The sequence below is a fragment of the Bos mutus genome, chromosome 15, assembly GCF_027580195.1.
Source record: "Bos mutus isolate GX-2022 chromosome 15, NWIPB_WYAK_1.1, whole genome shotgun sequence".
In the NCBI taxonomy this organism is placed as follows: domain Eukaryota; kingdom Metazoa; phylum Chordata; class Mammalia; order Artiodactyla; family Bovidae; genus Bos; species Bos mutus.
Genome location: NC_091631.1, coordinates 17,645,349 through 17,666,260, shown reverse-complemented (window position 1 = coordinate 17,666,260; position 20,912 = coordinate 17,645,349). Strand labels below are relative to the sequence as shown.

The 20,912-nt window shown below is 43.0% G+C and overlaps 1 long non-coding RNA gene across 1 annotated transcript in view; it reads left to right on the top strand.

The window, feature by feature from the left end:
• Positions 1–19,845, top strand: part of LOC138990942 (uncharacterized) — a 28,561-nt gene extending 8,716 nt beyond the window's left edge. The window contains exons 2-3 of the long non-coding RNA XR_011466976.1: positions 15,919–16,002; positions 19,666–19,845. This is a non-coding gene — a long non-coding RNA (uncharacterized lncRNA). The remainder of the gene's footprint in view (positions 1–15,918; positions 16,003–19,665) is intronic.
• The last annotated feature ends 1,067 nt before the right edge of the window (positions 19,846–20,912 follow it).

Sequence of the window (20,912 nt, the reverse complement as noted above, 5' to 3'; positions counted from 1 at the left end):
ACAAATGGATGATAGTAATAAACTATCAGTTTTATTTTAAATAAGTGAGGGTAAGGAACTTGAGTGTGGCTGGAGGACTGGTGCTCTTTTTAGATAGAGTGGCTAGAGAAGGCCTTTCTGAGGAGGCCACATTAAAGCAAAGACATGAACTATATCAGTGAGTCAGCCAGGTGTGATGGCAGAGAGTTCCAGGCAGAAGGACCAGCCAGTGCAAAGGCCCTGAGGGAGGCTGGGTTGAGTGGGTTGGAAGCAAAGTGAACAAGGAGACTGTGTTAGATGTTAAGATCAAAGAGATGGGGTGGAGAAGGCAGGATATGGAAGACTTGGTCAAGACTCAATTCCTCTGCTTTCCAGTATGTTCCTTCAGCTGCTCATATGCAAATGCTGCCATAGTGTAGGAGGCACTTAATGTCTGACTGGCTCATTAAGCAGCAGTAGCAGTTTGCAGAACACCAAGGGGCGTCACGGATCTGCCGACACCTCCCTCGGACACACATCGCTTGCCAGGGCCAGCCAGGCGCAAATTGCCTCACTAACCAGCCACTGCCTGCCAATTTCGGCAAAGGCCTTCTCGGCGCCCCCTTGGCTTTGCTTCTCAAAGAGTCCACTCACCGCCCACAAGTTTCCTCTGAAATGCCCTTGCCCCTGTCTTTGTCTGACCACACAACTGTGAGCCTCATGTATTCTGCCTTGACTGGTATTGCAGGGTACAAACCAAACTTGTTGCTTTCCCTGCTTGGTAATATTTTGACTCAGTATTGAGTCAGACTCTTAAAGTATTCTGACTCTTAAATCATGTAGTCAGCAGGTGTTCAGTGAATATAACTCGATTCAGAATGCTCCTAGTTTAGAAGTCCGGGGTGAATTATAAACATTTTTCCCATGAATGGACCTTCTTTGACTTTTGTGAGAAGTGTTGGGGGTTTGTGGGCCTGTAGTTAAATGTGACCAACGATTTTTTTACTGAGCACCTCTCAATATCTGGCATTCTCTGAAGCACTGATAAAACTGAAGAGGCACACCAGATCCCCTGGGGAGGAACTTACAGTGGGGAGGAGAACGGGCAACAAACAAACAATAAATGATCAAGGCATGTTTGGATTGTGACAAATAACCCTGGGGAAACAAACAAGGTGGGAGAGTGGCTGGGGCAGACAGTTTCATGGAGTGGGTGGTCTAGGGTGGCCTCTGTGAAGATGGCTTCTGAGACTAGACCTCAATAAAAATGAGGAGCCAGCCATGAATTTCCAGCAGATGTAACAAAGTTCAAAGGCACTGAGGTAGGAATGGCTTAGTCTTTGGAGAAACAAAGGAGAGTGGATGCCCAGGGCAGGCGTATAAAGTCCAGTGAACCATTATTAAGAGGTTTGGATTTTAAGTGCAACAGGGAAGCACTGCAGGAATCTTCAGCAAAGGAATGATGAACAGTCCACTGTGGCTGCCAGGTGAAAAAGCCATCAACAATCAGCCCTGACATTTGTACAATGCTTTTCCATTTACAAAGCCCTTCCTTATTGCCTCAAAAATTCCATGGACGGAGGAACCTGGTAGGCTACAGTCCATGGGGTTGCAAAAAGTCGGACATGACTGAGTGACTTCACTTTCTTTCACTTTCCTTATTGGCAATTTCAAAATCATCACAATACCAAATGAAATTCACAGAATAATTCTTGTTTTATGGATGAAAAGCTGAGGCTCAGACTCATTCAAGTGACTAAAGGCAGCTAAAATAACCAACAAGTGACAGGGCTCAGCTGAAAGTACAGCCAGCTCTCTGTTGCCACAGGTTCTGCATCTGCAGTTTCAAACAACCCTGGATTGAACACAAGTGGAAAAATTCCAGAAAGTTCCAAAAAGCAAAACTTGAATTTGCCTCACACCCGCAACTATTTACACAGTATTTACATTGTATTTACAATTATTTGTTGTTGTTGTTCAGTCGCTCAGTCATGTCTGACTCTTTGTGACCCCATGGACTGCAGCATACCAGGCTTCTCTGTCCTTCACCATCTCCTGGAGCTTGTTCAAATTCATGTCCATTGAGTCAGTGGTGCCATCCAAGCATCTCATCCTCTGTCGTCCCTGTCTCCTCCTGCCTTCTATCTACTTCAGGGTCTTTCCCAATAAGTTGGCTCTTCTTATCAGGTGGCCAAAGTATTGGAGCTAGCATTTATAATGTATTAGGTATTATGAGTAATCCAGAGATTATTTTAAAGGAGGATGTGCATACCCAGGTGGGAAAACCCTCTTTCTTTGAGAAAGGTACTGTTATTATCAACTTATACATGAAGACACTAAGGCTCAGAGATGATACTAAGAAGCAAATGACTCTAAATCCTTGCTCTTAATCTCTGCTGTACTTCCTTCTTTTGGGAGACAGAGTATCTTTGCTTTTTCAGCCTTGATATTTGACCCTTAAGTGTTAAATCAAAATGTTTTCTGTTAGGAACACATGGAAGAGCCTTACAAAATTCCCTGAAAGGAATCATTGATCCACTGGTTCATCCATCCATCCATCATAGCAACCAATTTCCCTCTGGTTAAGAAAGAATGGTGGGCAGGGTAAGAGCAGGAATATTTGAATGAGCTACTGCCCTGCTTTCCCCTGAATTAACCCCTGGGCACCTCTAGAAGAGACTGAAATGTTTCAGGATGGCTATGAAGACAGACTCTCGCCTTCCTTCTCTTCTTTGTCACTGCTGCTGTTCACCCACGGCTGGCCCTGGAAAAGCAGCTGCGAATCTACTTGGGCTGGAGCTTCTGTCTAACTTGTCATCCTAGGGAGACAACGTATATTTCAGAAACATACACTCAGGTGTGCAATTTGTTGCTCATGTGGATCAGCGGTGCCCACTGGGTCAGTGAAGCAGAAATGACCGCAGCTGTGGTGCAGTGGAGATGCCAAAAAGGACCATATGGGTGTCTTTCTTCTGCAACACACCTTGATGAGTTTCTTAACCTCTGAGCCTCGGTTTCCTTTTTTGTTTACTAGGACAGAATTTTCCTTTTTCCTCACCTCCTTTTTCTCCAACACAAAGCCTCTGGTATGGAAGAGGTCTTTAGTGATACAGAACAGAAAGATTGAAATTTGGTTAAGCTAAAAACAAATCAAAATGAAACTGATCAGTTGAGCTGGACAACATCAGCTAGAGCCACATCTGTTAGTCCTGTAGATACTCCACTCTAGACTCATGCAGGTAAAGCACAGGCAACCAAATAAAATGCCCAGAAGGACCAGACAGGAAATACACATGAATGCCATTGGAGACAGCACCATCTACACCACAGGAAAAGTGCCTTGAGGAGCTCAGGCACCTGCCTCAAGGGGCAGGTGTGATTCAGTTCTGAGCCATTGTTGCCATGTGGCAACACAGGTTCATTGCTGATGAACCATTCCAGTTTTCAAAGAACACCTGAAATTCTGATTTTTATGCAAAATCTCCTTATTATAAACATTACCTACTCTGTCTACTTTTCTTGTCTTTATAATTTTATTTATTTACTTTCATTATTTTGGCTGCATGCAGGCTTTCTCTAGTTGCAGCAAGCAGAGGCTATTCTCCAGTTGCAGTGTGAGGGCTTTTCATTGCAGCGGCTTCTCTTGTTGTGGGACATGGACTCAAGGACACGTGGGCTTCCGTAGTTGCAGCACATGGGCTCAGTAACTGTGGCACAGGGGCTTGGTTGCTCTGTGGGATCCTCCTGACCAGGGATCAAACTGGTGTCCCCTGCAGAGCAAGGCTGACTTCCAACCACTGGACTGCCAGGGAAGCCCTCTGTCTACTCTTCGAAAACAGTGTGGGGCCATAGAACATGCTATGTTAAGGGGAAGCACTTCCCTTCTTGATGATTCCTCCCAAAAGGAGACATCTATAAAAAAACAAACTTATGGTTAGCAAAGGGAAAGTGGGGGGAGAAGTAAAATCAGAGTTTGGGATTAACAGATACACATGACTAAATATAAAATAGATAAACAATAGGGCCCTACGGCACAGCCCGGGGAACTATACTCAATATCCTGCAATAAACCAAAATGGAAAAGAATATGAAAAAGAATATATATAATTGAATCATTTTGCTGTATAGTAGAAATTAACACAACATTGTAAGTCAACTATACTTCAATAAAAAAATAAAAACACCGTTGGCCTCTGGCCCACTCTTCACTCATTCTTCCTCAGGTAGGACAAAATAACTTACCTGATTGATGGGTTTTGAAGAAGGCACTGGGTTATAAGAAAGAACCGGGTATTTATAACCCCAGTGCCTTTTCTCTCCCTTTCCCTTGGGAGCTACCCACCCAAGGATTCTGCCCTGATGAAGGCCAGCCTACCCCAGTCCAGCGTGGGCAAGTCTCTAATCTGGGATTCTGTAGTAGGAACACTATCTGCCTACTGCTATAAGCCATATTCCCCTGACATCCACTTTCTTGTTAAGGTGATACATCACTTCCATCAGCATACTCTTTGGTCTTACTTCTCAGTGGGTTCATAGTTCAAGCAGGAAAAAAGAAACCCTAATTACTGGGTCTACCTCCAGGAGTCAGCTCTGGTCCCAGGTCTTACATTTGCTTCCTCTAACAACAAACTAAATCTTTGAATGCAGGATTGTAACTGCTATATCCCATGAGAATGAAGGCAGGAGTGTGCTTAGAAACTTGAAGACTGGGCTTCCCTGAAGGCTCAGTGGTAAAGAGTCTGCCTGCCAATGCAGGAGACACGGGTTTTATCCCTGACCTGGGCAGATCCCATGTGACGCTAAGCCCATGTGCCACAAGTACTGAGCCTGTGCTCTAGAGCCCAGGAGCTGCAGCTACTGAGCCCACGTGCCAGAACACTGAAGCCCGTGTGCCCTGCAGCCTGCGCTCTGCAACAAGAGAAGCCACCACAATGAGAAGCCCGAGCATCTCAACTAGAGAGTCGCCCCCACTCGCTATTAGAGAAAAGCCGGCACAGCAGCAAAGACCCAGCACAGTCAAAACTAAATATAAACAAATAAAAAGAAAATTATTCTTTAAAGTATTCCTTTCTTTAAAAAAAAGAAACTTGAAGATCTTTTGGTGACTCTTTGGGATGGAGCTTGGAGAGATGGGTAGAGAAGATTGAAGGGATTATGGGAAGTAAGAGAAGATGGAAAGAAGATTCAAAAAGAGAGTCACTGGACACCCATCAGAGGAGGACACTGCATGGAACAGAGGTGAGTCAGTGAGAAAAATACAGAATATTTTGTACCATCTTCTGAACATCATTTGTGTTCAGGATCACCTAACAGTAAGGGTATTTTCTTTCAGGTAAAGGTCTGTACTTACACACCCTTCCTAGGGGTAACATGAAAATAATAACATCTCTCATGCCTCCTTCACAAGGTTGAAAGGATCAAATGAGTTATCTTTGGAGAATCTGACTGTAAGACCCTGTTATCTGTATCATCAATAATGTAATTCAAGATGCCAAGAAGAGGCAAACTTACTTATTCTGAAACTCACTTTCCAAAACCCTAGAGAACTAAAATCAGATGTTCTTTTCTTGAGAATGATTTAACAGCCATTGGGAACAAGAAAAACTAATACCTCGAAAAAAGGTTAAACAGCAAAGTAAACCATTTTGAGACTCATTCATTGAACATGTATTGAGCATTTACTATGCCCCTGTCACTGATATGGGAACTGGGCATGCAAAATTGAATAAGCACCCTGAACAAAGAGAGGTTTTAGTGGTGGCAATTTCCAGCAATTCAATGTGCTGTATTTTTGTTTTGTCTGATTTTAACTGAAAGTACATTTTTAAAGAATGTTTGGGAATTATAGCCCTACAATAAAATATGTTTTGTTTCACTTCCTTTAGCTGTTGTTTTATGACAGCACTGACCTTCTGACCAGAAGCAAAATTCTTGCCTTTCTAAATATCCCATATTGGCTGGGCTTAATGGGTTTTCAAAATAAATGGATTGGATTTCTCAACCTGTCAAAACATAGAGCATGAAGGCTTTTTCGAACTTGAGAGGTCTGCTCTGAGCACGGATTCAGAGTCCACCGTCTGAGCCAGGGAGCCGAGAGCCAGCTTATCAGCAACCTGTTATTTTTGATGGAAGCAAAGGTGACCAGGACAAAGAAATGAGCTCAGGGAGGTCAGACTAACTTAAACATGATGTCACCCAGGGCAATCAATGCATCAGAGGCCTTGGATTCTCTCAGAAGGGAATTTTAGAGGATTTTAACTGAGGCAGAAATCTAAGCCCCACCTGGCAGTTCCTGTAGGATGGTCTTCAGGAGGAGTTCAGAAAAGGGATGGCCCCACTTGGAAGATCAGCCCAGATGCTGATGAGTAAGTCCAGGGCTAACTATAAAACGGTGGGCTGTGTTATTATTAACAATGGAAGTATGGGAAGATGCTTCAGTGATAGACCAGCCCAGCTCCACTCCATTTTTTTAAGTATCTTTACTTTTTTAGAAAAAGATTTACTTATTTGGCTGTGTCCGGTCTTAATTGTGGCACACATGGTCTTTGTTGCATCTCATTGGATCTTTCATCGTGGCACAGGGGCTCTCTGGTTGTGGCCCGTGAGCTCCAGAGCATGTAGGCTTCAGTAATTGTGGCGTGAAGGCTTAGTTCCTCAGTGCATGTGGGATCTTAGTTCCCTGACCAGGGATCCAACCCACATCTCCTACATGGCAAGGCAGATTCGTAACCACTGGACCACAGGGAAGTCCCTCCACTACTTTCTATCTGTGTAACAAGGCCTCAGGCTCCCCATTTGTGAAATGACAACAAAGGGCTGCCACACACGGCTGCCATATGATCACATATAACAATTGGGTAGATAAGTCCCTCCAGGAAATGAAAGCCCAAAGCAGCTCTTCTGACCCTCAGACTGGCTGCTGCGGGGTCACACCCAGGTCCTCGGCAAGGTCAAGAGAGGCTCCTTATGTATTAAGAAATGCCCAAACTGGGTCAAGCAGAAAGTGTAATACTTTAATGGCTGAATTTTCCTGACTCTCTTCCACATCTCATTTGGAGATGAATGTGAGGCTCTGTGACTGAGGCCTTTGCAAAACCGCTCCCTCCCACTTGGCCCCCACCTGAGACCCTGTTCTCGGTGTGTAATTGAGAGGCCTTTGGGAATGTTGGAGCTTGTCCCCCAGGCCTTCTCCCCACTATCTTATAGGCTGTGTAACTTTTAAGTATCTGATCCCAAAGTATGAGGGGGAAGAGAGACTCCCAGAGACCATCACTCTGGGAAGAGACACGAAAGCCCTCACCAAGCAGGGGCTTCCTCTGCAGGAAGTGTTTTATTTCACAATTAACAAAGGCAAAGAGAACCCTTTCTAGGATACGTTTTTCCCTCAAGACCACAGGGTTTAAAACTCTCTGCCTGCCAGCCATTGCTCTGTATGAATTAGAGGAGCCAATGATTGGGGCAGTATGTGCCAGCTCTGTTGAAATAAACTTCATGGAGTTCGTCTGCATCTTTCTCCAAAGGGATGGGGGCTCTTGTCAAGGTCAGCAAGAAGCATCATTTTATGATTCAGCACAGATCCAGAGACTTCAAAAGGAGGTGTGTAGGGGAGTGGTGGGGTGAGCGGGGAGCCAAGGAGAAGAAAGGAAGGGGGGAAGGAGGCAGGCAGTCAATTACTAACTCTACCTGACCACAACCAACAGCTCATCCAAGACACTTGCAGAGTGGTTTGGGGATGACAGGAGGCACATGAGAATCCAGCTCAGACCATGCTGTATTAGTGGTGCAGGAATCCACTGAAGAAATTCCACATATCCATCTTGCTGGCTCTGGATCCCAACAGATCACTGAAAGGACATCAAGAGCTGTCCCTGGTGTTGGCCATTACAAGATAGAAGGGTCTCCAAGCCAGGATGTGAAATAAACCATGAACAAATGCCCACAGACAAAGCCTTGACCAATGAACAACCTGGGAGCTACAATGGCGTAAACCAGAAGGGGTGGATGTGGCTGGTTTATATGCTTCTAACTCCTTGGTACTGTGATTGTGAGCCAGGGAGCAATGTTTGTAGCACATTGAACTAGAAAAGGACAGTCTACAGTATTCCCAAGTTTGCCTTCTTATTAATTATCACCATTACCTTGACCTTCACCACGACCTTCACCACTACCATTGTTATGGTCATTATTGGCCATTTTCATCATTATTCCTTGCCTGTATGCAGTCTCTCACAATTGACAAAGAACTTCTGCATCTACTCTGATAATTTGAGCATTACAGTACCTCTCTGAAGTGGGCAGGGTACCCGTTCTCCCAATGTGTAAACCAAGGTTTATTGAAGGTAAATTGCTGGCCCTAAGTCATACTCAACTCTGGTTTCTTGTAAGTATTGTCAACTTATAACACTACAACTTTCCTCTAGAATGATACTAAAATACTTAACAACTGATAAGACATAGGTAACATCTATTTCTGCTTTATTGACTATGACAAAGCCTTTGACTGTGTGGATCACGATAAACTGTGGAAAATTCTTAAAGAGATGGGAATACCAGACCACCTGACCTACCTCTCGAGAAACCTGTGTGCAAATCAAGAAGCAACAGTTAGAACTGGACATGGAACAACAGACTGGTTCCAAATAGGAAAAGGAGTATGTCAAGGCTGTACATTGTCACCCTGCTTATTTAACTTATATGCAGAGTCCATCATGAGAAACGCTGGGCTGGAAGAAGAACAAGCTGGAATCAAGATTGGTGGGAGAAATATCAATAACCTCAGATATGCAGATGACACCACCCTTATGGCAGAAAGTGAAGAAGAACTAAAGGGCCTCTTGATGAAAGTGAAAGAGGAGAGTGAAAAAGTTGGCTTAAGGCTCAACATTCAGAAAACTAAGATCATGGCATCCGGTCCCATCACTTCATGGGAAATAGATGGGGAAACAGTGTCATTCTTTATTTTTCTGGGCTCCAAAATCACTGCAGATGGTGACTGCAGCCATGAAATTAAAAGATGCTTACTCCTTGGAAGGAAAGTTATGACCAACCTAGACAGTATATTAAAAAGCAGAGACATCACTTTGTCAACAAAGGTCCTTCTAGTAAGGCTATGGTTTTTCCAGTGGTCATTTATGGATGTGAGAAGTGGACTACAAAGAAAGCTGAGTGCTGAAGAATTGATGCTTTTGAACTGTGGTGTTGAAGAAGACTTTTGAGAGTCCCTTGGATTGCAAGGAGATCCAACCAGTTCATCCTAAAGGTGATCAGTCCTGGGTGTTCATTGGAAGGACTGATGCTGAAGCTGAAACTCCAATACTTTGGCCACCTGATGTGAAGAGCTGACTCATTGGAAAAGACCCTGATGCTGGGAAAGATTTAGGGCAGAAGGAGAAGGGGACGACAGAGGATGAGATGGTTGGATGGCATCACTAACTCAATGGACATGGGTTTTGGTAGGCTCTAGGAGTTGGTGATGGATAGGGAGGCCTGGCATGCTGCAGTTCATGGGGTCCCAAAGAGTCGGACATGACTGAACAACTGAACTGAACTGAACTGAAGACATAGGTACTGACTAGGCAGGACAGACAAACAATGAGTGGATGTGGCCATTCTCATTCATACAGTTGAATATCTCCAGGATGATCGACTCAAGGACATTGAACACAACATTGCATCTCTGGGTCCAGCCTTCTCTGCCATTCACAGAAGTCCTACAGCTCCCAAATAAGACTCAAGATGAGGCACAAGAGGTGAGATGGTGTGGTCATTATTATAAACAGAGGGCTTTCAATCTCGTCTTCCTCCACCATCTTGAGACAAGGTGGTGGAAAAAGGAGGTGGAGTGGGATGGGAAGTATGACAGCCCATGACATGGGTGTCTGGGCTGAAGGAAAAGACCACACTTCAAGCTGGAAGACTGAGTTCAGACCAAGTCTTTAAGGTGTCCTGAGGAAATCCCATGGCTTTAGAAAGAAGAAGCCAGGAATTCAGAGCCAGGTGGAAAAGGATTTGGGTGGGAACCAGTTGGCAATCAAATGAGAAGCTTATTTTCCCACTGAGACATAGGAGGGTCTGCTGCTGCTGCTGCTACTACTAAGTCTCTTCAGTCGTGCCCAACTCTGTGCGACCCCATAGACGGCAGCCCACCAGGCTCCCCCATCCCTGGGATTCTCCAGGCAAGAACACTGGAGTGGGTTGCCATTTCCTTCTCCAATGCATGAAAGTGAAAAGTGAAAGTGAAGTCACTCAGTCGTGTCCAACTCCTAGCGACCCCATAGACTGCAGCCCACCAGGCCCCTCCGTCCACGGGATTTTCCAGGCAAGAGTACTGGAGTGGGGTGCCATTGCCTTCTCCAAGGAGGGTCTGCCGCTTGCTTTTTCCTGGCATGTGGTAGGTAGGCATAGTGACCTGCCTTAGATAAGAGGATGAGGCTGGCCAACAGGTAGTCAGTGTTTTCATCACACTAAAGAAGTGTGCACAATATTAACTCAGAAGTTAATAGAAGATAAATCAGCTTTTTTACTTTCTCAGGATCTACTCTATTTTCCATGAAAGAATGATACTAATTCTATTTTTATACTCAGTTTTATCAACTCTTGCTATGTACCATTCTTTGAAAAGGATCTCTTTTTATTTCAGTAGTAATATACATTCACAGTTAGAAAAAAATTAATATAGATAAGCCAAAAAAGAGAAAAAGAAACTTAAAATAGCCTCTGATTTCTCTATCCAGAAATAATAAGTTGATATATATCCTCCCAGACATTGTCCCATGCATAAAACTATCATTGTTATTATGATGATTTACAAATATTTATTTTATGCCTAATGTTTTCTCTACCTACGGTTCTTCAAGTTTGGGAATATTATCTTTGTTTGACAATGTAGACTTAACACTAGGAATCTGGACATATTTTATTGCATGAGTATCTTGTTGATATCATAAAATCAGAGGAAGAATAATATTTATTAGAAATATCCAAGCACAGGGCTCAGAAACAAATGGCTTGTGCCTGAGCAGCATTCTGTGTTTTCAAAGTGGCCATGTAAAACACAAAGCCCAGTGGAGTCATATATCACTAGTACATAAACAATAATAACAATTCTTGATTTATATCTTCATATTTTCTGCTTTGTTCTTGCAGAAAAGTTGGTAAAGGCTGATTAGACTGTTACACTTACTTTTTTTCAGAAGATGGAAGATAGGAGAAAATATTACCACCATGAAAGGAGGGGGAAACCCAAAGGAAAATCTGTTTTTTAAAAATCTGGGGCTTGTCAGCAAGATACACAGCTCTGAAGATTAGAGCAAAGAAAACAAATGTGTGAGTTATTTCTCGGATCAAAAGTTTCAATCATCTCTTGGGTTCACTTCTTAGGTATTTGGATATCTGTAAATGATAAGGAAGATGGCAAACTAAAAAAAAAATCTAAAATGTGAGGCTTTCAGGTGAAATGGTCCTTAACCATGTTTCTGGCTACAGTCTTCCTCATCAAAAGAATTTTTATCAGTGGGGGGAGCAGAGCTTAACATTAAGATGAAGGTTTGTTCTTTTTTTATGAGTATAATCCTTCTGAATTGATATGGAGCAGAAGTGTGTGCAAAGATATATCACCAAACAAAGGACCCCAGTTCCCCATTTCAACAGGGAGTCATCTGTAAGAAATTATTCTGCAGGATTCTGGGCAATACATAATAATAATATTATGTGATTACCTCTAATAGAATTTCTACATGAAAGGTGCTTGGGTAATTAAATTTTGTATGCTGTTGGGTGGTAACAGTTTCAGAACCCACTGATTTGGATTTTTTTTTTTACATTTTGAGCACAGCATATCCTAGTTTTATTTGGTTTTCTAAAGTGCGGCTGATCAAGGCCCTCGTGTTTATTGAGATTTACTTGCCCAGAACTCAGTCCACCCCTCTGAGCTAGAAAAAATTCTCTTCTTAGCTTTCATCATCATGGAGGGGGAAAGTCTTATTTTTGTGAAAACATAAGAAAAGACTGAGAGAGTTCAATGTTCAATACTGAGTTTCTGTTGAGAAAGTTTCAGAAAAGAAAAAAGTAATTTGTTGTGGACTAGAAAGATGAATTCCAACATATGTTTATGCTAAAAGCAATAGGAAAAGAAAAATAAAAATGAGAAAAAAATGGATGTTCTACTCCATGATATATTTTGTGAAAACAGGAAATAGAAAATCCAGGCAAAAAGTGACAAAAAATAAAGGTGGTAGAATTGGCAAAGGTGAGAAAGCATGCTGGGAAGGGAAGAAACATTAACAATGCTCATTCTTTCTCTTTCTTTCCTAAAACAAGTAATTATGGGGTACCTGTTAACATGCAGAGCATTGTACTAAGTGCTGGGGATAAAGGTGAATCCGATACACATGGTCCAGGCCCTCATAGACCTTAAATAAGGGGGAGTGGAGGTGGGGGGCAATACATAAGTAAGCAAATAAAGTGAATATTTTCTTTGTTAATTACTGTCAAAAACAAGACAGCAGGCCCAACAGGGAGTCACTTAGGCTGGAAGTCAAGAGCCTGAACGAAGACTCCAGAAATGGAATCTTAAACCAGGCCGTCAGGAATCTCCTCATCATCACTGGTTAGGTAATCTGCCTCATAAACCCCTGCCATCCCCTAAAGCAAAATCACTTGCAATAACCACCATGCTTTTTGCCCAGCACAACTTCCTCATACCCACTCCCTTCTGCCGACAAAAGTCTTCCATTTTCTGCAGCTACTTGGAGCTCCTTTCTATCTGCTAGATTTGATGCTTCCTGACTCATGAATAAAGCCAGTAAGATTTTAAATTTTGCTCAGTTTTTTTAACATCACTGTGACGGAAACTAAGGAATAAAGTGTGGTGTGGGGAACCTACTTTACATAGAGCTGTCAGGAAAGATTTTCCTGAAGAAGGCAAACTTTTAAACTGAGATCTGAGGAATGAGAGAGAAGCCACCAGGTAGTCTGTGTTTAGGTATAGGAAATAGCAGGGCAGAAACACTGGGGCAGGAAGGAGTTTGCATATAAGAACTGTCAGGAGGCGCCTCTGGCTGCAGCAAACTAGAGGGGCTGGTGGGGGCGGGGGGAGGGTGAGAAAACAAAAGACCCTGTGGTGAGGAATGTGAATCTGTCCTAAGAGCAGTGAGAAGCCAGTGCCGAATTTTAAGCAGGGGGAGTCATGGAATCTGGTTTGTACTTTTAAAAGATCGCCTTGATTCTACCTCACACCATACACAACAAGGAACTCAAAACGGATCAGAGACCTAAATGTAAGAGCTAAAATCTACAAAACAGGTAGAAGAAAACACAGGACTAAATCTTTCTAACTTTGGATGAGGCAATGGCTTTAGCAGTGACACCAAAGTATAAGCAGAAAAAGAAACAGATGAAGTGGAGTTCTCAAAATGAGAAATTTGTGTGTTTCAAAGTATATCATACGAAGTGATAAGGATCTGATAAGGGACTTATATCTAAGATCTATAAAGAACACTTACAACTCAATAATATAAAGACAAATAATCCAATTTTAAATGTGCAAAGAACATAAATAGACATTTCTCCAGAGAAGGCATACAGATGGCCAACGGGAACATCAAAAGATGCTCTACACCACTAAGGATTAGAGAATGCAAATCAAAACCACAATGACATACCACTTCTTGTCCATTAGGATGGCTTTTGTTAAAACCAGAAATAATTAAAATTAAAAAGCAGAAAGGAGAATAGTTGTTACTAAGGCCTAGGAGAGGGGGGTAACAAGGACAGTTTCCATTTGGGATGATGAAAAATTTCTGGAGATGGATGGTGACAGTGGTTGTACAATGATGTGAATCCACTTAATGCCACTGAACAGTAATAGCTAAAATGGTAACTTCTATGTATTCAGTTTAGTCACTCAGTCATGTCCGACTCTCTGCGACCACATGGACAGCAGCACGCCAGTATTCCCTGTCCATCACCAGCTCCCGGAGCCTACTCAAACTCATGTCATCACGTCAGTAATATTATGTATAGTTTACCACAGTAAAGAAACGTTTTTAAAAGGTGGGGGTGGGGACAGGAGGCAGGAAAGCCCAGTATTTTGAATGGACATTTTTCCAAATAAGATATATAAATGGCCATAAAGTACATTTTAAAATGTTCAACATCATTGGTCCTTAGGGAAAGGCAAACCAAAGGCACCTTGAGATACCAGTTCATACTCAGCTAGATGACTATATTAAAAAAAAAATAGACAATGACTAGAGTTGTAAGAATATGAAGAAATTGCACCCTTGTACAGTGCCAGTGGGATTCTTAAACAGGCAGTCACTTTGGGAAACACTTTGGCAGACCCTCAAAAATATCATTTAAAAAATTTTTAAAGGACTGTGGTTGATTTACAATGTTATATTAGTTTCAGGTAGACAGCAAAGTGATTCAGTTACATGTACACATATACCCACTCTTTTTTAAAGATTCTTCTCCCATATAGTCCATTACCAAGTATTAAGTAGAGTTCCCTCTTCTATACAGCAAGTTCTTATGAGTTATCTATTTTATAAACAATTGTGTATATGTCAGTCCCAATCTCCCAGTTTATCCCTCCCTCCCTCTTATCCCCTGGTAACCATGTTTGTTTTCAATATCTGTGATTCTACTCCTCTTTTGTAAATAAGTTCATTTGTGCTCTATATTTGGATTCCACATAGAAGTGATATCATATGACATTCGCCTTTCTGTGTCTGACCGACTTCGCTGCGTATGACATTAGGGTTATCACATTCCAGTCCTAGGTATACACCCAAGAGAAGGGAAAACATATGTCCATGCAAAAACTTGTACAAATATGTTCATAGCAGCAGCATTATTCATGAGAGCCAAAAAGCAGAAAGAACTCAAATGTTTATCAACTGATGAACGGTAAATAAAATGTGGTATAGGGACTTCTCTGGTGGTCGGGTGGCTAAGACTCCTTGCTCCCAATGCAGGGGGCGAGCGGATCAGGGAACTAGATCCCACATGCTGCAGCTAAAACATTCTGCATGCCGCAACTAAGACCTGGTGCCGTCAAGTAAATATTTTTTAAAATGTGGTATATCCATACAATGTAAGCTTATTTTGCCGTACAAGCAAATATAATACTAACGTCTGCCGCAATATGGGTAAACCTTGAAAACTATGTTGAATGAAAGAAGCCAGAAGCAAAAGATCACATATTATTTGAGTCCATTAATACAAAATATCTGGACTTCCCTGGTGGCTCAGAAGGTAAAGCCTCTGTCTACAATGCCAGAGACCTGGGTTCGATCCCTGGGTTGGGAAGATTCCCTGGAGAAGGAAATGGCAACCCACTCCAGTACTCTTGCCTTGAAAATCCCATGGACGGAGGAGCTTGGTGCAGGCTACTGTCCATGGGGTTGCAAAGAGTCGGTGCACGACTGAGCGACTTCATTCAATACAAAATATCCAGAACAGGCAAATCCATAGAGAGAAAAAGTACTGGTGAATGCCAAAGTCTGGGGGAGGAGGTATTAGAGAATGCCTGCTAATAGGTGTGGGGTTTCCTTTGGGGGTGATTGAGTGAAGTGAGTAGTCGCTCAGTCACGTCCGGCTGTTTGCGACCCTATGGACTATACAGCCCATGGGATTCTCCAGGCCAGAATACTGGAGTAGGTAGTCTTTCCCTTCTCCAGGGGAGCTTCCCAACCCAGGGATCAAACCCAGGTCTCCTGCATTGCATGTGGATTCTTTACCAAGTGAACCACTTGGGTGATTAAAATGCTCTAAAATTAGATAGTAGTGATGATGGTACTCTAAATTAGTTTCTCTAAAAATACTGAAACTCACTGAATTGTACACTTTAAATGGGTGAATCTTATGGTATGTGACATATCTCAATAAAGTTGTTATTAAAATATATATATATATATATATCTCAACAATTTAAAGGATCACCTGGCTTCTTTACAGAGAAAACAAGAGAAAGGATCCTTGAAGGAGGGAAGTGGAAGTAGGTGGTCAATTAAGAAGCTCCTGCAGCCATCAAGACAACAGGTGACGGTGATTTACATAGGGGGAGGGTGGGAGGAGGTGGCGCTAAAAGAAAGGGGGAAGCATAGGTTTCGGTTTGGGTAAATGGGTCACAGGGTGGTACCGTTTACCACCCTCCATCAGGGAACTGAGTTTGGGTCCAAATGAGAAAATCTGCACTGAATTATGATCCCAGCCCTGTGCTGCTGCGGCTAAGTCGCTTCAGTCGTGTCCGACTCTGTGTGACCACCATTGACGGCAGCCCACCAGGCTCCCCTGTCCCTGGGATTCTCCAGGCAAGAACGCTGGAGTGGGTTGCCATTTCCTTCTCCAATGCATGAAAGGGAAAAGTGAAAGTGAAGTCGCTTAGTCGTGTCTGACTCTTCGAGACCCCATGAACTGCAGCCCACCAGGCTCCTCCATCCACAGGATTTTCCAGGCAAGAGTACTGGAGTGGAGTGCCATTGCCTTCTCCGCCCAGCCCTGTGATGTAGGTGCAATTATCCCCATTTATAATTAAATGAATGAGGCACAAAGAAATTAAAATAAATACCTTAAATAAATAAAATAAATACCTAATTAGTTCTGTGATTAACATCAGCCTGACTGACACCTGGGCTCTTTAGTACATACTATATAAGGAGAGATTAAAAAAAAAATAGGTGGGAGGGCAGTTCAGGATGGGGAGCATATGTACACCTGTGGCAGATTCATGTTGATGTATGGCAAAACCAATACAATATTGTAAAGTAATTAGCCTCCAATTAAAATAAATAAATTTAAATTTTAAAAAAAAGAAAAAAAAATAGAAGGTGGGAGGGGGTTCAGGATGGGGAGCACATGTACACCCGTGGCAGATTCATGTTGACGTATGGCAAAACCAATACAATATTGTAAAGTAATTAGCCTCCAATTAAAATAAATAAATTTAAATTTTAAAAAAAATAGGGAGAGAGAAAGCATGGGGGCAATAAGAGAAGAAGGGTAAAGAGGAAAGCATCAGGCACTCCCAATGGACCATTTTTGCTGCCTAGTTTTGGCCTGATACCTGTATTTTGTTGTTCAGTTGCTAAGTCTTGTCTCTTTGTAACCCCATGGACTACAGCACGCCAGGCTTCCCTGTCCTTCACTATCTCCCAGAGTTTGCTCAAACTCAAGTCCCTTGAGTCAGGGATGCCATCCAACATCCTCTGTTGCCCCCTTCTTTTTTACCTTCAGTTTTTCCCAGCATCAGGGTCTTTTCTGATGAGTCGACTCTTCACATCAGGTGGCCAAAGTATTGGAGCTTCAGCATCAGTCCTTGCATGAATATTCTTTGATTTCCAAAAGTTGATTTCCTTTAGGATTGACTGGTTTGATCCAAGGGACTGTACAAGGGACTCTCAAGAGTCTTCTTCCAGTACCAGTTTGAAAACATCAATACACTGTCACTAAGAACCAGAGAAGCCAAAAGGTATCACCCTCAGTTCCCAGTCAGTAGCAAGAGGCTGTTAATTGCCCTCAAATTTGCTTACCATCTCTCTCTGGTAACTCAGCTGATAAAGAATCCACCTACAATGCAGGAGACCCCAGTTTGATTCCTGTATCAGGAAGATACCCTGGAGAAGGGAATGACAACACACTCCAGTATTCTTGAGCTTCCCTGGTGGTTCAGATGGTAAAGAATCCACTGCAATGAGGGAGACCTGCGTTTGATCCCTGAGTTGGGAAGATCCCCTGGAGAAGGGAACAGCTACCCACTTCAGTATTCTGGCCTGGAGAATTCCATGGACAGTGCATGGGGTCCCAAAGAGTTGGTTACAACTGAGCAACTTTCACTTTCAGTTTCTCCAGTCATAATACTGGCGTTTCTGTAGTTCAGTGCCCCCTGTCTCTCCCGAGAGGTACTGCAACACCCTCCTAACTTCCTGCTTCTGGTTCCACCCATAGGACCATCCCCATCCCAGCAATGGTGCTCTTTCTAAACTGCAGACCTCTTCGTTGCACCACCTTCCTTCAAACTCTTCGTAGATTCCCCGTCATGCTCCAGATGGAGTGTAAGCTCCTGAACACAATTTACAGGGCCCTTCATACTTCTCCAGCCTCTTCTTCATTCTCTCTCCCCACATCACAACCCCTGTACCCTGTGAGCCAGCCACACTAAACCATTTTCAAAACCCTAACACACCCCAGTGCCTCTCACTAACCTCAGGCCTTTGCATGTGCTGTTCCCTCTGTCCAGAGCAGCCAACCTTACCACTCAATTGCGTTACTAACACCTACATATTCTGCAGTCCTCCCTTACCCTCCAAGTCAGGGCTAGGCTCCCTTGGAGGTGTCCTCGTGACACTCTGCTCAGCCCCCATCAGCAGAGATGGATTAGGGGTGGTCAGCTAATCAGTCACCTGGGGCAGAAACCTACAAGGGGGAATAAAAAATCATAGGAAGTGTAATGAGATCAGAAAAATTCTGTCCTACAATTTCCCCAGATAGTATGCTATGTGGTTGGAATGAGTACTCTGCTAAGTTCCTTGGGGCAGGGGTAACACCCCAAAGGAACTTGCTTGGAAATGCTAGGTGAGCTTTTAATGTGGTGGGGTTGAGGGCAGGGGAGCTTTCTGTTTAGATCTTCCCAGGTGGTGCTAGTAGTAAAGAACCCACCTGCCAACGCAGGAGACCCAAGAGATGGGTTGGGAAGATCCCCTGGAGGAGGGCATGGAAACCCACTCCAGTATTCTTGCCTGGAGAATTCCATGGACAGAGGAGCCTGGCGGGCTATAGTCCATAAGGGTGCAAAGAGTCGGACACAATTGAAGCGACTTGGCAAGCGCGCACACAGTTGTCTGTTTAACTTCAAAGTGTTCGTTAGGCTTTGTGGGGACTGCAGGTTTGGAGCTGAGTGGAATTGCTCAGGACTTTGGTGTAAGGATCAGGGTTGGCACCAGCAGGTCTCCTTTCTCTGCCCTTCCCTGCTGACTGGGTCCCAACATCCCTTTCTAGTTGCACTGGGCAACTCCGAGCGGAGAGAGAGGTACCATCACAAAAGCCCTGTTGGGTGAGCCATAATCCTGCCTCGCAAAGCACTTAGCCTTTCCTCTAATGAAAACTGAATAGAGATTTAGAGCATATTGATTTGATGGGGTGTCTAATTATTGGGCTGTCCGGACACTCACATATTTCAGTTCATACTCCTCAGAGCATCCTTCACATAACAGTAACTTCTCTGTAGCCCTTGCTGGAAGATATGCACCGTGATAATCATTAATACTTGAATCAATAAGATGTGTCAAGTATTAATTCATTTAATTGTCAAAATAATCCCTTAACATGGCTGCTATTTTATCCCCATTTTACAGCTGAGGAGACTGAGGCACACAGGCATACAGGAATCGGCAGAGCTGGGTTTTGAGCCCAGGCAGTGTGGATGTATCTTGGGCTTCCAACCTATATAGTACACTCCCCGCTGTTGATGGGGGCTGAGTCATCCTTTTCACTGATGCAACCTCTTCAGTTGAGTACAGACCTAATGCATAAAAAATTTTAATAGCTATTTACAGAATGAGTCTTTGATGATTAGAAGACTGTTATTCATTTGTTCAACAAATATTGAGTCCCTTCTGCATGCCTGCCCTTCAGCCACATGCGTCAGTAACCTCCTCCTTCTGCCTCAATCTAATGAAAGGTTCCTTTCTTCTCCATTCCTGCTAGATGTTCATGCTGCCTCTGGCTGAGATGATTGGATGGTGTTTGCCATCAGTGCCTCTAAGACTCCTCACTCTCACTGCAGAGGGCCCAGGTTCGATCCCTTGTCAGGGAAATAGATCCCACATACAGCCACTGAAGTTCTCACGTCCTGCAACAGAAGATCCTGTGTGCAGCAACTAAGACCCAGAGCAGCCAAATAAATAAATATTTTTTAAAAGTAACTCCTTTTATGTTTAGACAGCTCTGAGATTCTTCTTTGTTAAAGAAACTGGCCTCCCAAGACTTGAAGAGGCACAATTTTGTTCTGCAATCTCCTCTGCGTGACACCTCTCACGTGTGTGAAGATAGTTCTTGCAGCTTCCTCGGGTCCTCTTTCTGCTTATCTAGACCAAGCTCCCTGACAGTGCCTTCCTCGGTTCAGGCTCAGATATCACTTCTGCAGGAGACACCCTTCATTCATGAGGTCATTCATTCATCCAAACTTTATTAACAACTCATTGTGTACCATGTACTTGATAGAACCTAGAAATACAGAAATGAAGGCATAGTTCCTACCTTCAAGAAATACAGCATCCATCGGGAGAGGGGGACGTTTAAAGAAATAATTGTAACATCACTGGCAAGTGCTGTAACAGGGATATGGTGCGACACAAGGGCCACTCAGTCCAACGACTGACTTTTAAACTGGCCATGCTAGGGCATTCATTTTACCATAATTATCTTGCATGGTGATCTCCGGAACTAAAAAGACTAGAAGAATTCTAAAAAGAGTACTTCCACCACTCTGATCTAAATGTGATAATCCTAAGAATGCAGCCCAGAACTGTAATTAATTTATTTAGCAGATGACTAACTTAAAAAAAAACTTCTGGCATTAATTTCATGAAATGCAATTAGGTCCATTCTGTGCAAATGAAAAAAGAAAAAAACAGATGGAAGGATAGATAGATAGAGTGACAGTAGACAGATATAGGAAGTATTTTATATTTATTCATCCTTGGTAAATACCTTCTCATTTCAGTCTAGCAAAACACTCAGATACAGCGCCAGGCCTAAGAAGCAGGGTTGAATTTCCAATTCTGCTTCTTCTAGCTGCAGGAACTACCTCTTTAGTCTATTTAGGGGATTAAAAGAAATAATGAATGAAATTATCTAGCGTATCTCCAGCCTCAAGCTTGGTGCTCAATATATACTAGCGATATTTATTCTCGGCTCACTGGTTCATCAAGATTTTTTACACCTGTGTCCAC